This window comes from Tursiops truncatus, chromosome X (assembly GCF_011762595.2).
Source record: "Tursiops truncatus isolate mTurTru1 chromosome X, mTurTru1.mat.Y, whole genome shotgun sequence".
NCBI classification, from domain to species: Eukaryota; Metazoa; Chordata; class Mammalia; order Artiodactyla; family Delphinidae; genus Tursiops; species Tursiops truncatus.
Window position 1 is genome coordinate 46361890 of NC_047055.1, and position 15015 is coordinate 46376904.

Sequence of the window (15015 nt, forward strand, 5' to 3'; positions counted from 1 at the left end):
ACTGGAAACTCAGAATCAAGTTTTATGCCTACTTTTATTTCACTAACTACAAACAATTAGTCACTAAGCCTTGCCAATGCTGCCTCCAAGGATCTTGATTACATTTGTCCTTTCTCCATCCCATTGACATTCCCTTAGTTTAACAGTATTCAGTTATTTTTTTCTAAAATACTTAGTAATGCAATTCCCCAACTCAAAAACCTTCAATGAAAGAATTTTAAAAAATTTAAAAACTATAATACCTCCACTACCTATAGAATAAAATTCAAGCCTCTTAGCACAACATAAGAAGCTCTTCACAATCTGACTAGACATATTTTTTCTATTTTCATCACATCGGTCATCTTTGTTCTCTAAGAATAATATTATTTGTTTATTCTTCAACATATCACATGCTTTCATGCCTCCATGGTTTCTCTCATGTACCCTGTACCTACAAAGCCTTTTCTACCCATTTTCTTCATTTGGCAAAATCACACATATCTTTCAAGGTCCATGCTTTTCTGCAAAATCTTTCCTATTGCCAACTTGCCAGCTTTCCCCATTCTTCTACAGGCAAAATTAGTTCCTCTATCCTCTCTCTTTTCTTCCAGAACTTTTTCTATTGTATTTTGTATATAGCTTAGTAGAAAATGTAATCCAGATCATAGATGCATAGCCAGAAACAGCTAGGGGCTCAGACACGTTTGGACATGTTTGGATGAACTGATGAGACAAGCTCAGCTGAAGTCTATTTTCGGAGGAGTCTTCTGAAAAATAACTCCAGCTGTGTCCACTGCTGGGATTCAAACATATCTGGGCATGTCAAGCAAGTCTAAGGATCAGCCAAACAAAAACTCATTTAGAAGAAAAAATGAAGAGCCTTCACAAGAGAATTTATCTTTAAAATAGAAATAAGAAGGCACAATGAACGTAACTTACTAATATAGGAATAGTTTGCAAAAGGAAATAGAGATTTTTTTTTTAATATAGCACAGCCCCTGTTTTTCAAATCTTAGGGGCTAGAGGTCTAACATCAGAAGATATAGAAGCAGTGAGCTAATAAAAGTTATGTACTGTTAAGAGACAATAGACCCAAAATGGAAACATTTGCACTAAGCCCCACATCAGCAAACCAAGACTTAATACCTAACCTAATTGCAATTTCAACCTCTCCCAGGAATATAATCTCAAACCAGTCTATCTGGAATTTCCTGGTCAGCAATGGTGAGGTAATTTGCCTGATAAATCCCTTCCACCCCCAAAGAAAGATGAGGTAATTTGCTCTTTCTTTGTCCCCACTCCCTCTGCCTATAAAAGTCTGACATTTTGGTCAGTTCTTTGGAGCTTCTTTCTATTTACTAGATGAGATGTTGCTCGATTCATGAATTGCTGAATAAAGCCAATAAGATCTTTAAAAATTTACTAAGTTGAATTTTGTTTTTTAACAGATTTGGTGGCAGTGGAAGGATCTGAAGTGAACTTCTGATTGCTTCAGGGACAATGAGGAACACAGGTATGGTATCCATGAACCCTTTTCAGTTCTCTGTATTTCTCACCATTTCTGAGAGCTGTGGGTAAGTTTCTCTTGGTTTTGAGCTTCATTCTCTTTGTCTCGAGCTCCTGATCTAATTGAATTTCCAGTCCACAATTCCCCATTTGTTTGGAATTCCAGTCTAGTTCACAGTCTCCATTTGTTGAGGTGTGCTGTTTCAATCCTTTCTCCAGTCCAAGGTTCCATGGTAGGTATCACTGGTGGTGCACACAGAGCCTTCTCTTGACCAGGACATAGTAACATCTATTGGATACTGCCCATATATTAAGGTGCACATATTTGCCTTGTTTTGTGTAGATAAAGGCTATTGCTAATGGGGATCTCAGAATCGAAAAAGCCAGAAAACTTTGTGGGCATGTATCAAGCACTTAAGAGCTATCAGAATACTCGCCAACTAACTCAGATTCCCACGTTAGGATAAGTTGGTCATAGAATAGGTTAGTTTGACACTAGGTCACCTGCCAACCTCAAGAAATTTTCAGTATAATGAGGCATACTGTAAAACACCACAGTCTTCATTCAACCCAGTAGCAAATCCCCTTTAGGTATTAGTTTGGCTCTAAGAAACCCAGAGATTTAAAATAATGGGATTTTTAAATTTGAAAGAGTTGAGCATGCCACCTTCAGGCACACCTGCTTACTTTATTTCTAAAGACTATAGTCCTGGAATCTGTAGGTTGCTACAAAAAATGCCAGAATTATACTAAAAACAGCCTAGAGTTACAATGATCATTATGGGGAATGTTCCAATTAGACAAGATCACGCATTTAAGAAGTGCACTTGAAAATAAGGGTTCCCTAATCAACAAGAATGGGATACCTAATTTTAAAATTTTATTTATTTATTTATTTGGATGTGTTGGGTCTTAGTTGTGGCATGCAGGATCTTTTAGTTGTGGCATGAGGGATCTAGTTCCCTCAGCAGGGATCGAACCCGGACCCCCTGCATTAGGAGCTCAGAGTCTTAACCACTGGCTCACCAGGGAACTCCCTGGGATACCTAATTTAATTGGTATGTGGAAGCTTCCAAAAGCTTCAATATTCCAAAATAGCTTCATTGAAAAGTTCATTGCAAAAAGGCTAATGAAATAATAAAGAACACACCTAAAACAAAAGACTATAAGACTGACATAACTCCTACTGCTTCACTCTTTTAATTGAGTACTAATTTTACTAATCTTCTCCCTGGAATGTCTTTCCACTCTCAAGAAACTACAAGACCATAAACAAAATTATGCCAATTAGTGGCCTTATAGACACCTCCATATCTACCATCAAAGGAGGGCCCCTCCCAGAGCTGAGGAGTCTCTGAGGGATTTCTAGTAAACTGCTATTTTATTCCCTTAAACAGCCAAGGGAAACTAAAATTAAAGTTAATACAAAACCTTACCATAATAGAGCTACATTGCCTACTTTAAACTCCACTCAGAGCTTGCAGATGGGATCCTGGAAACAGTGGCAAAAGATGGCTACGGGTGAGAACTCTTACCAGAGTCAGATCTCTTGAATCTCTGTCTGTAGTATCCAATAAATAGAGGAAAATAAAATATATTTTGCACCCTTTGGTGATGCCTCTTGAGTCAAAGGGGATGTTCCATACTGCCAGAAATATTTACTGTTTGTCCCAGCTAGAAACAACACAGTAGATCTGTGGTCAGAAATTGGCCAAATTACAGAGTCTGATAAAACATTTTTTAGCATTTCTCCTCTAAGCTAAAATAAAACTATGTACCCAGAGGGAGGGGGAAAAAAAAGTTCTAAAGCCCTTGTAAAAGGATTTATGGGTAAATCAACTTATGATGTCATTTAAGTTGCAACCTAATCCCTTAAGGAATTAAAAGCAACTGTCCTTATCTTACAAATCTTTGAAAAACCAGAAATGTGGCGCCAGGAACTCTTATTTAGGACATCTCTTTAAAATACCAACTTTGGGGAAATAATTCTAATCAGAAGAAAAACAAAAGGAGCAAAAGTTATATTGAAATTTAGTCAAATAAAAAATCTTAAGTGTCTTCTTCACAAATATTAATAAAAACCTTTAGCCATCTGAGGAGGGTAGCCTTAAATTATTCCATCTTCCGTGAATGTAATTTGGATCCAAACCTCTTTTATAACTACCTGATTTCATGGCTAAAATATTAAAAGAGAAGCTATAATGTCTCTGTTTGCATATATCTTTATATTTTTGTGTCTATGTATTAATATATGTGTTGTATATGTATGGTATTTTCCACATCTGGATTGTATTATTAAAATTATTCTGTAAAAAAGCTCTATTTAATTTGCCTAAAGAAAATTAAGCATTTATATGCAGTACATATTCATAAACTTCCTATGAATATAATAAAAACAAACCTAAATGCTTTACAGGTTCACATGACCTAAGATAATTTTTAGTAAATAAAAGCTAGTTTAAGTTTCATGGTTTAATTAAAATAGACATATTTTTAGAGTTATCAATATTAAAAGTAATGCAGACATACAACTTTTATTCTACCTGGGTTTACTAGTCTAATAAGTTTTGTTATCTCTGTTACAAAACTTGTCAGTAAGAAAAATGATGTGGGAAAGACCTTCAAGATGGTGGAGGAGGGCTTCCCTGGTGGCACAGTGGTTGAGAGTCTGCCTGCCAATGCATGGGACACGGGTTCGTGCCCCAGTCCGGGAAGATCCCACATGCCACGGAGTGGCTAGGCCCATGAGCCATGGCCGCTGAGCCTGCACGTCCGGAGCCTGTGCTCTGCAACCAGAGAGGCCACAACAGTGAGAGGCCCGTGTACCGCAAAAAAAAAAAAAAAAAAATAAGATGGCAGAGGAGTAAGACGTGGAGATCACCTTCCTCCCTACAAATACAGCTACATGTGGAACAACTCCTACAGAACACCTACTGAATGCTGGCAGAAGACAGACTTCCAAGAGGGCAAGAAAATCCCCACGTACTTTGGTAGGGCAAAAGAAAAAAGAGAGAGACAAAAGAATAGGGACAGGTCCTGCACCTCTGGGAGGGAGCTGTGAAGGAAGAAAAGTTTCCACACACTAGGAAGCCCCCTCACTGGTGGGGACGGGGTGTGGGGAGCTTTGGAGCCACAGAGAATAGTGCAGTAACAGACGTGCAGAGAGCAAAGTGGAGAGATTCCTGCACAGAGGATTGATGCCGACCAGAACTCACCAGCTTGAGAGGCTTGTCTGCTCACCCTCTGGGGAAGTTGGGGACTGGGAGCTGAGGCTCATGCTTCAGAGGTCAGACCTCAGGGAGAGGACTGGTGTTGGCTGCGTTAACACAGCCTGAAGGGGGCTAGTGCATCACAGCTAGCAAGGAGGGAGTCTGGGAAAAAGTCTGGACTTGCCTAACAGGCAAGAGACCATTGTTTTGGTGTGCACAAGGAGAGGGGATTCCTATTCCATGTTCCCACATATGGCAGGGCACTGCCTAAGTGAGCTCCAGACACAGGTATGAGCCACAACTCTCATCTCGGACCCCAGAGGCAGGCATGGACCACGACCACTGCCACCACTGCCACCAAAAGTCCTGAGTGCAAATGCAGGTCACTACACACACCCTCCCAGGAGCCTGTGCAGCTCACTACTGCCAGGGTCCCGTGATCCAGGGCCAGCTTTCCCAAGAGAACACACAGCACACATAAGGCTGTTGCAACTACACACTGACCTCTGCCACAGCAGTCACTACCTGCAGCCTAGTTATGACGACCATACCCCTCCCTCTTCCCAGCCTGAGTGAGCAAGAGGGCCCTAAACAGACGCTGTTATAACCCCCTCCTGTTGGGTCAGGAAACAGATGCCTGAGGGAGACCTACACACAGAGGCAGGGCCAAAATCAAAGCTGAACCCCAGGAGCTGTGCGAACAAAGAAGAGAAAGGGAAATCTCTCCCAGCAGCCTCAGGAGTAGCAGATTAAATCCCTGCAATTGGCTTGGTGACCCCTGCATCTGTGGAATATGAGTAGACAGGTAGACAATGAGTGTTCCTAAAATTGAGGCAGTGGGCTTTGGGGCCAACTGTGAACTTGGGATTTGCTTTCTGCGTTTGATCTGTTTTTGGTTTTATGTTAACCTTAGTTTAGTTTTTAGTGTTTGTTTTCATTTGTTGGTTTGTTTACTGGTATGGATGTGCTCTTCCTTTTTTTTCTTTTTCTTCTCTTTTTGTGAGTGTGTATGTTTCTTTGTGTGATTTTCTTTGTTTAGTTTTGGTTTTACCATTTGTTTTGGGGTTCTGTCCGTTTTTTGTTTCTTTGGTTGGTTTGTTGTTTTTGGTTTTGGGGTATTATTTTCTTTCTTATCATCCAAGCCGTGTGGCTGGCAGGGTCATGGTGATCCGGCCAGGTGTTGGGCCTGAGCTTCTGAGGAAGAAAAGCCGAGCCCAGGACACTGGATCACCTGAGATCTCCCAACCCCATGTAATATTAATTGGCGAGAGCTCTCCCAGAGATCTCTGTTTCAACACTAAGACACAGCTCCACCCAACTGCCAGCAAGCTCCAGTGCTGGAGACCCCATGCCAAACAACAAGCAAGACAGGAACACAACCCCACCCATTAGCAGAGAGGCTGCTTAAAGTCATACTAAGCTCACAGACACCTCAAAACACACCACTGGATGCGGCCCTCCCCACCAGAAGGACAATATCCAGCCAAACCCACCAGAACACAGGTACCAGTCCCCCACCCCAACCAGGAAGCCTACACGAGCCACTGAACCAACATTACCAACTGGGGGCAGACACCAGAAATAAGAGGAACTACAATCCTGCAGCCTATGAAAAGGAGACACCAAACTCAGTAAGTTCAACAAAATAAGACAGGGAAATATGCAGCTGAAGAAGGAACAAGGTAAAACCCACCAGACCAAAAAATGAAGAGGAAAGAGGCAGTCTACCTGAAAAAGAATTCAGAGTAATGACAGGAAAGATGATCCAAAATCTCAGAAATAGAATGGAGAAAACACAAGAACTGATTAACAAGGACCTAGAAGAACTAAAGAGCAAACAATGATGAACAACACAATAAATGAAATTAAAACTACTCTAGAAGGAATCAATAGCAGAATAACTGATGCAGAAGAATGGATAAGTGCCCTGGAAGATAGAATAGTGAAAACAACTTCCTCAGAGCAGAATAAAGAGAAAAGAATGAAAAGAATTGAGGACAGTCTCAGAGACCTCTGGGACAACATTAAACACACCAACATTTGAATTATAGGCTTCCCAGAAGAAGAAGAGAAAAAGAAAACTTCTGAGAAAATATTTCAGGAGATTATAGTCAAAAACTTCCCTAACATGGGAAAGGAAATAGTCAATCAAGTCCAGGAAGCACAGATAATCTGATAGCAGATAAACCCAAGGAAAAACACACCCAGAGACATAGTAATCAAACTGCCAAAATTATAGACAAAGAAAAAATATTACAAGCAACAAGGAAAAAATGAAAAGTAATATACAAGGGAACACTCATAAGGTTAATGGCTGATTTCTTGGCAGAAACTCTACAAGACAGAAGGGACTGGCAAGACATACTTAAAGTGATGAAAAGGAAAAACCTACAGACAAGATTACTCTACCCAGCAAGGATCTCATTCAGAGTTGACAGAGAAATTAAAGCCTTTACAGACAAACAAAACTTAAGAGAATTCAGCACCACCAAACCAACATTACAGCAAATGCTAAGGGAAATTCTCTAGGCACGAAACATAAGAGAAGGAAAAGACCAAAAAAAACACACCCAAAACAATTAAGGAAATGGAAATAGGAACATATATATCAATAATTACCTTAAATGTAAATGGATTAAATGCTCCCACCAAAAGACACAGACTGGCTGAATGGATACAAAAACAAGACCAGTATATATGCAGTCTACCAGAGACCCACTTCAGACCTAGGGACACATACAGATTGAAAGTAAGGGGATGGAAAAAGATATTTCATGCAAATGGAAAACAAAAGAAAGCTGGAGTAGCAATTCTCATATCAGGCAATATAGACTTTAAAATAAAAACTATTACAGAGAAAAAGAAGGACACTACATAATGATCAAGGGATCAGTCCAAGAAGAAGATATAACAATTGTAAATGTTTATGCACCCAACCTAAGAACACCTCAATACATAAGGCAAATGCTAACAGCCATAAAAGGGGAAAACAACAGTAACACAATAATTGTAAGGGACTTTAACACCAGACTTTCACCAATGGACAGATATCCAAAATAAAACTAAATAAGGAAACTCAAGCTTTAAATGACACATTAGACAAGATGGACTTAATTGATATTTATAGGACATTCCATCCCAAAACAACAGAATACACTTTCTTCTCAAGTGCACATGGAATGTCCTCAGGACAGAACATGTCTGGGGTAAAAAATCAAGCCTCAAGAAAGTTAAGAAAATTGAAATCATATCAAGCATCTTTACCAAACACAATGCTATGAGACTAGATATAAATTACAGGAAAAATATGTAAAAAATAAAAACAAATTGGAGGCTAAACAATACACTACTACATAACCAAGAGATCACTGAAGAAATCAAAGAGGAAATCAAAAAGCACCTAGAAATAAATGATAATGAAAACATGACAAACCAAAACCTGTGGGATGCAGCAAAAGCAGTTATAAGAGGGAAGTATATAGCAATACAATCCTACCTCAAGAAAGAAGAAAAATCTCAAATAAACAACCTAATCTTACACCAAAAACAATTAGAGAAAGAACAAGAAAACCCCCAAAGTTAGCAGAAAGAAAGAAATCATAAAGATCACCTCAGACATACATGGAAAAAAATGAAGGAAAAAATAGCAAAGATCAATAAAACTAAAAGGTGGTTCTTTGAGAACATAAACAAAATTGATAAACCAATAGCCATAATCATCAAGGAAAAAAGGAAGAATATTTAAATCAATAGAATTAGAAATGAAAAAGGAGAAGTAACAACTGACACTGCAGAAATACAAAGGATCATGAGAGATTACTACAAGCAACTATATGCCAATAAAATGGACAACCTGGAAGAAGTGAACACAACCTTCTGAGACTGAAACAGGAAGAAATAGAAAATATGAATAGAACAATCAAAAGCAGTGAAATTGGAACTATGATTAAAAATCTTCCAACAAACAAAATTCCAGGACCAGATGGCTTCACAGGGGAATTCTATCAAACATTTAGAGAAGAGCTAACACCTATCCTTATCAAACTCTTCCGAAATATAACAAAAAGAGGAACACTCCCCAACTCATTCTATGAGGCCACCATCACCCTGATACCAAAACCAGACAAAGATGTCACAAAAAAAGATCACAGGCCAATATCACTGATGAACAGATGCAAAAATTTTCAAAAAAATACTATCAAACAGAATCCAACAGCACATTAAAAGGATCATACACCATGATCAAGTGGGGTTTACCCCAGGAATGCAAAGCTTCTTCAATATATGCAAATCAATCAATGTGATACACCATATTAACAAGCTGAAGGAATAAACCCATATGATAATCTCAGTAGATGCAGGAAAAGCTTTCAACAAAATTTAACACCCATTTATGATAAAAACTTTCCAGAAAGTGGGCATAGAGGGAACCTGCTTCAATATAATAAAGGCCATATATGACAAACCCACAGCTAACATCATTCTCAATGGTGAAAAACAAACCCATTTCCTCTAAGATCAGGAACAAGACAAGCGTACCCACTCTCATCATTATTATTCAACACAGTTTTCAAAGTTTTAGGCATGGCAATCAGAGAAGAAGAAATAAAAGGAATCCAAGTTGGAAAAGAAGAAGTAAAACTGTCACTGTTTGAGCATGACATGATACTATACATAGAGAATCCTAAAGATGCTACCAGAAAACTACTAGAGCTAATCAGTGAATTTGGTAAAGTAGCAGGATACAAAATCAATGCACAGAAGTCTCTTGCTTTCCTATATACTAATGATGAAAAATCTGAAAGAGAAATTAAGGAAACAATCCCATTTACCATTGCAACAAAAATAATAAAATACCTAGGAATAAACCTACCTAAGGAGGCAAAAGAACTGTATGCAGAAAACTATAAGACACTGATGAAAGAAATCAAAGACAATACAAACAGTTGGAGATATATACCATGTGCTTGGATTAGAAGAATCAACATTGTGAAAGTGGCTATACTACCCAAAGCAATCCACAGATTCAATGCAATCCTTATCAGTCTACCAATGACATTTTTCACAGAACTAGAACAAAAAATTGTTCAATTTGTATGGAAACACAAATATCCCGAATAGCAAAAGCAATCTTGAGAAAGGAAAATGGAGCTGGAGGAATCAGGCTCCCTGACTTCAGACTATACTACAAAGCTACAGTGATCAACACATTGTGGTACTGACACAAAAACAGAAATATAGATTAATGGAACAGAATAGAAAGCCCAGAGGTAAACCCACACACATATGGTCAACTTATCTTTGACAAAGGAGGCAAGTATGTACAATGGAGCAAAGCCTCTTCAATAGTTGTGCTGGGAAAAAACTGGACAGCCACATATAAAAGAATGAAATTAGAACTTCCTAACACCATACACAAATATAAACTCAAAATGGATTAAAGAACTAGATGTAGGGACTTCCCTGGTGATGCAGTGGTTAAGAATCTGCCTGCCGATGCAGGGGACATGGTTTTGAGCCCTGGCCCACGAATATCCCACGTGCTGTGGGGCAAGTAAACCAATGTGCCACAACTAAGGAGCCTGCATGCCTAGAGCCCATGCTCCACAACAAGAGAAGCCAGCGCAGTGAGAAACCCACACACCACAATGAAGAGTAGCTCCCGCTCACTCCAAGTAGAGAAAACCCACATGCAGCAACAGAATCAAAGCAGCCAAAATTAACTAATTAATTAATTATTAATTAATTTATTTATATTAATAAAATGACGTAAATGTAAGGCCTGACACTTTAAAACACTTAGAGGAAAACATAGGCAGAAAACTCTATGACGTTAATCACAGCAAGATCCTTTTTGACCCACCCCCTAGAGTAATGGAAATAAAAACAAAAATAAACAAATGAGACCTAATTAAACTTAAAACTTTTGCACAGCAAAGGAAACCATAAACAACACGAAAAGACAACCTTCAGAATGGGAGAAAATATTTCCAAATGAAGCAACTGACAAAGAATTAATCTCCAACGTATATATGCAGCTCAATATCAAAAACACAAACAACCCAATCCAAAAATGGGTGAAAGACCTACATAGACATTTCGCCAAAAAATATAGAGAGATTGCCAGCAAACACATGAAAGGATGCTCAACATTACTAATCATTAGAGAAATGCAAATCAAAACCACAATGAGGTTTCATCTTATACAAGTCATAATGGCCATCATCAAAAAATCTGCAAACAAATGCTGGAGTGGGTGTGGAGAAAAGAGAACCCTCTTGCCCTGTTGGTGGGAATGTAAATTGATACAGCTACTATGGAAAACAGTATGGAGGTTCATTTTAAAACTAAGAATAGAACTACCATATAACCAAGCAATCCCAATACTGGGCATATACCCTGAGAAATCCATAATTCAAAAAGAGACATGTACTACAATGTTCATTGCAGCACTGTTTACAATAGCCAGGACATGGAGAAAACCTAAGTATCCATCGACAGATGAATGGATAAAAATGTGGCACATATATACAATGGAATATTACTCAGCCATAAAAAGAAATGAAATGGAATTATCTGTAGTGAGGTGGATGAACCTAGAGTCTGTCATAGAGTGAAGTAAATCAGAAAGAGAAAAACAAATACCATATACTAACACATGTATATGGAATGTAAAAAAAAAAATGGTTCTGATGAACCTAGGGGCAGGACAGGAATAAAGATGCAGCCATAGAGAGTGGACTTGAGGACACAGGGGGTGGGTAAAGGGAAGCTGGGACGAAGTGAGAGAGTAGTATTGACATATTTACACTACCAAATGTAAAATAGATAGCTAGTGGGAAGCAGCTGCATAGCACAGGGAGATCACCTTGGTGCTTTGTGACCACCTAGAGAGGTGGGATAGGGAGGGTGGGAGGGAGGCTCAACAGGGAGGGTATATGGGGATATATGTATACATATAGCTGATTCACTTTGTTATACAGTAGAATCTAACACAACATTGTAAATCAATTATACTCCAATAAACATAAGAAAAAAAAAGAAAGAAAAATGACTTGGTATGATGAAATTTTCATAAATAATCTAAACATAATTGTTGTGAGCAAGTAAATTAAATAGATATGAGCAGGATAAAAAATTTTAGGTAAATTTTAGAAATAATTTCCCCAATTCTTCTGTAACATGAAACCTTAAAATTATGCAAAGTTAAAATAAATGATGAATAATCATGAAATATCTAGGTCATTTTCAATTAAGGTAAAATACTGAAACATTCATTACTGAACATAGGTTCATCCACTTTTACAGAGGAACTAAAGATACTTGGGTCTACTAATAAATAATTTTGTCCCACACTGAAAAATGTATTATTAGAATTCATATGTTTCTAGAAATTATAAAAAGCATTTATAAATTTGTCAAGTCGCAGAATGTTAATAAAAAACACAGTTCACAATAGTTTACTTCCTTATTTCTACTAAAAATTAAGGTTTTATTTATGATAAGAGAAAAGCTATAAAGAATGGAGATGCATTTTTCTTGAGAAAAAAAGAAAGCAATTTTGTCCTAAAGTAATACTGAGTATTTCAGAATCGGAAAAAGGAAAAACATAGAACAAAAAACGTTTTGTGGAAAAGGAATCTAGAGAAAGAAATTTTATGCACGTTCAACTTGGTTAAGATTAGAATGAACTCAGTGAAGTTAAATAAATTTTAATATCAAAAGTAAGCTGGTACAAAATTAGAATTTGGTTTTCTCTCTGTTAAAAGGACAAAGTTTTACTCAGCTTTGGTCTTTTTTTGATAACGGATTGTAAAAGTTTCTTTACCTTTTAGGTATTCTTCCTAGAAATCAAAGCTTATGTGTTTTACCAAAATAATTTCCAATAACAACTATTTAACTTTGCATTTGTCTGTGAAGTCTTTGATTTTTACTTTGGTTAAATGGATAAATAAGTATTGTTTCACTGTGAAGTATGATCCTATTTGACCAAGTGGTTTTGAATCTTTTGATGTTTTTGACAAATTTTGATGTTTTTGACAAAAATCAAATTCTAAACAAACTCTTTTTGACTTTGAACCAACTTTGAGATTCCCCACAGGGCCCCTAGAACATCTCAAACTATTTGTTCTCTCTCCTTTAAAAAGAGAGATGTTAAACTAATTAGGTTTATTTGATATGTTAAATTACATGGGAAGCATTGTCATTTACAGAGAGTTTTATTGTCCTAGTTGCTTTTGTAAAACTGTTCCTACAAAAGTACTTCGTCTTCAGGGAGATTCATGGGAAAAACTTTCGTAAGTATAGGTTCTGATAACTCTAAGGTCATAAAAATGAACTGGATTCAAGCAGAACAAGTATTAATTACATGGCAGTGAATGACCTGAAGAAGATGATTATAATTTTTTGTGATTTTTTGTTTGAAACAGTACTGCTTCCTTATAGCTTTTTTTTTCCAGATGTAAAGAAACCTTTTCTCTTAAGCGATTGATGACTTACAGCAATTTGTTAAAGTATACATTTGTAAACAAAGATGAAACATTTACTTTTTCTTCTACCTTATCCCTCCATAATTTGGAAACGCTTGAGCATTTTTTTAATGGAAATGTAGTTAATTACTTGCATAAGTTCAATAAGAATCTGTTCTCCTTGTCATAGGACACAATTGGAAACATTGGCTAAAATATCAAATCTTATGGCTGAGAGAGATGTGTATAGACCCCGATATGATCAGACAGCTTTAAAGAACTACTTGGAAAAATCATCCTTGTACCTTGCTTATAGGATTCCCAGCAGCCTCCAGGTGAGTAAGGAAGGTTACTGCCTGGCAGGCCCAGGAACCTCAAGATATTTGGGGGGGACTTGAGAAGAAAGGAATTCACCCAAACTATATATATTGCAGGTAAAATCCAATAGTGAATTCTTGGCTTGGCTTCAGAGGTCTTTAAGATTTCAATCTGAGATTTCTTATGAAAAGGTCCAGCAAAGTGGTCTTAAAAAGATTTTATATGGTCAATCACTATTTTTGCTGCACTTATGTACATAATCAGACCGAGTTTAATGCAAACAAATTAGTTTTACTGTGATTACCTTTGGTTAAAATCATAAAGAAAAATCTCATGTTTACACCTTTGTAGATATTACATTCTAGACCTGTTAGTTATCTTTGAGGTTGTATTATATAATTGTAAACTGAACTGTATCCTGAATTCTAGTTCCCTCAAATAACTGACAACATCTCTCCAAACTAACATTTCCAATTTTCTCTCACCCTTCTGATTTGGAATCACTAAGAACAAAGATTTCCCTTGAGTATCCTCCAAAGGAACTATAACAGAAACTCCTCACCATCCAGATGGCATCCAAACTTCAGGGACTTGAACCTTAGATATACATCTCACAGCTGAAGAAGTCTCCACCTGACATCTGGTTCTGTACACCAGCTGGAGAACTCAAAATCAAATTGACTAAGAAGAGAAGTCACCTACATCAAGGTAGATTGCTTGATCCCAAGACACTGGATTAAGACTTCATACTTTACACATAAGACCACTTCTTGTTCTCCTCCTCCTCCTCCTCCTCCCCCTCCCCTCCCCTCCCCCTCCCCCTCCCCCTCCCCTCCCCTCCCCTCCCCTCCCCTCCCCTCCCCCTCCCCTCCCCTCCCCTCCCCCCCTCCCCCTGCCCCTCCCCCTCCCCCTCCTCCTCCTCCTCCTCCTCCTCCTCCTCCTTCTTCTTCTTCTTCTTTCCCTTTACTCAAGCACTGTCCTGGAAAGATAAGGCCATCATCCATACTTCCATTCCTAAGCAGGGTAAACTGGAATTCAGAACAACTTTTTTTCAGGCTAGGAGATTTCCTTCCCACTTAACTGACCCTTGGCTTGAATAGGCAAATGCAACAGTCCCTGAGAATGAATCCATTAGCAGTGCCACCTTACTAAAGTGGTCTGTGCCCTTCACAAAAGATAAGATAGGATTTATCTTCATCTGTGTCCTTGGGTATATGGGTACCTAGATGGCTGGCATATAACAAGGTAATATCTCTTGGGTTATCTAACTGTGTCCCTAACTGTTTGCAAATGAGCTGAGACACCTCATTGGTCAACTCCCCTGAATTTACATCAATGAGTTAGAATGGACCTACCAGGAGATGTTCATGACTTAGAATTTGCTTCCTTTGGCAGGGCCCTACTTCCCTAGTTAGGAGAAAATATGAATAAGAAGATGATCAGGAACGTCTCCTTAGTTCTTAAAAATATTGCAGAATCCACTACTAAGACAATAACTGTCCAGCTAAAATCCTTAGACTTTCTGGCCAAAG

General features: G+C 38.0%; 1 long non-coding RNA gene across 1 annotated transcript in view; it reads left to right on the forward strand.

Annotated features, from left to right (window-relative positions):
• The first annotated feature begins 1384 nt into the window (after positions 1-1384).
• LOC109549491 (uncharacterized) overlaps positions 1385-15015 on the forward strand; it is a 33858-nt gene continuing 20227 nt past the window's right edge. Inside the window, exons 1-3 of the long non-coding RNA XR_002175789.3 lie at positions 1385-1495; positions 13356-13500; positions 13992-14191. This is a non-coding gene — a long non-coding RNA (uncharacterized lncRNA). The remainder of the gene's footprint in view (positions 1496-13355; positions 13501-13991; positions 14192-15015) is intronic.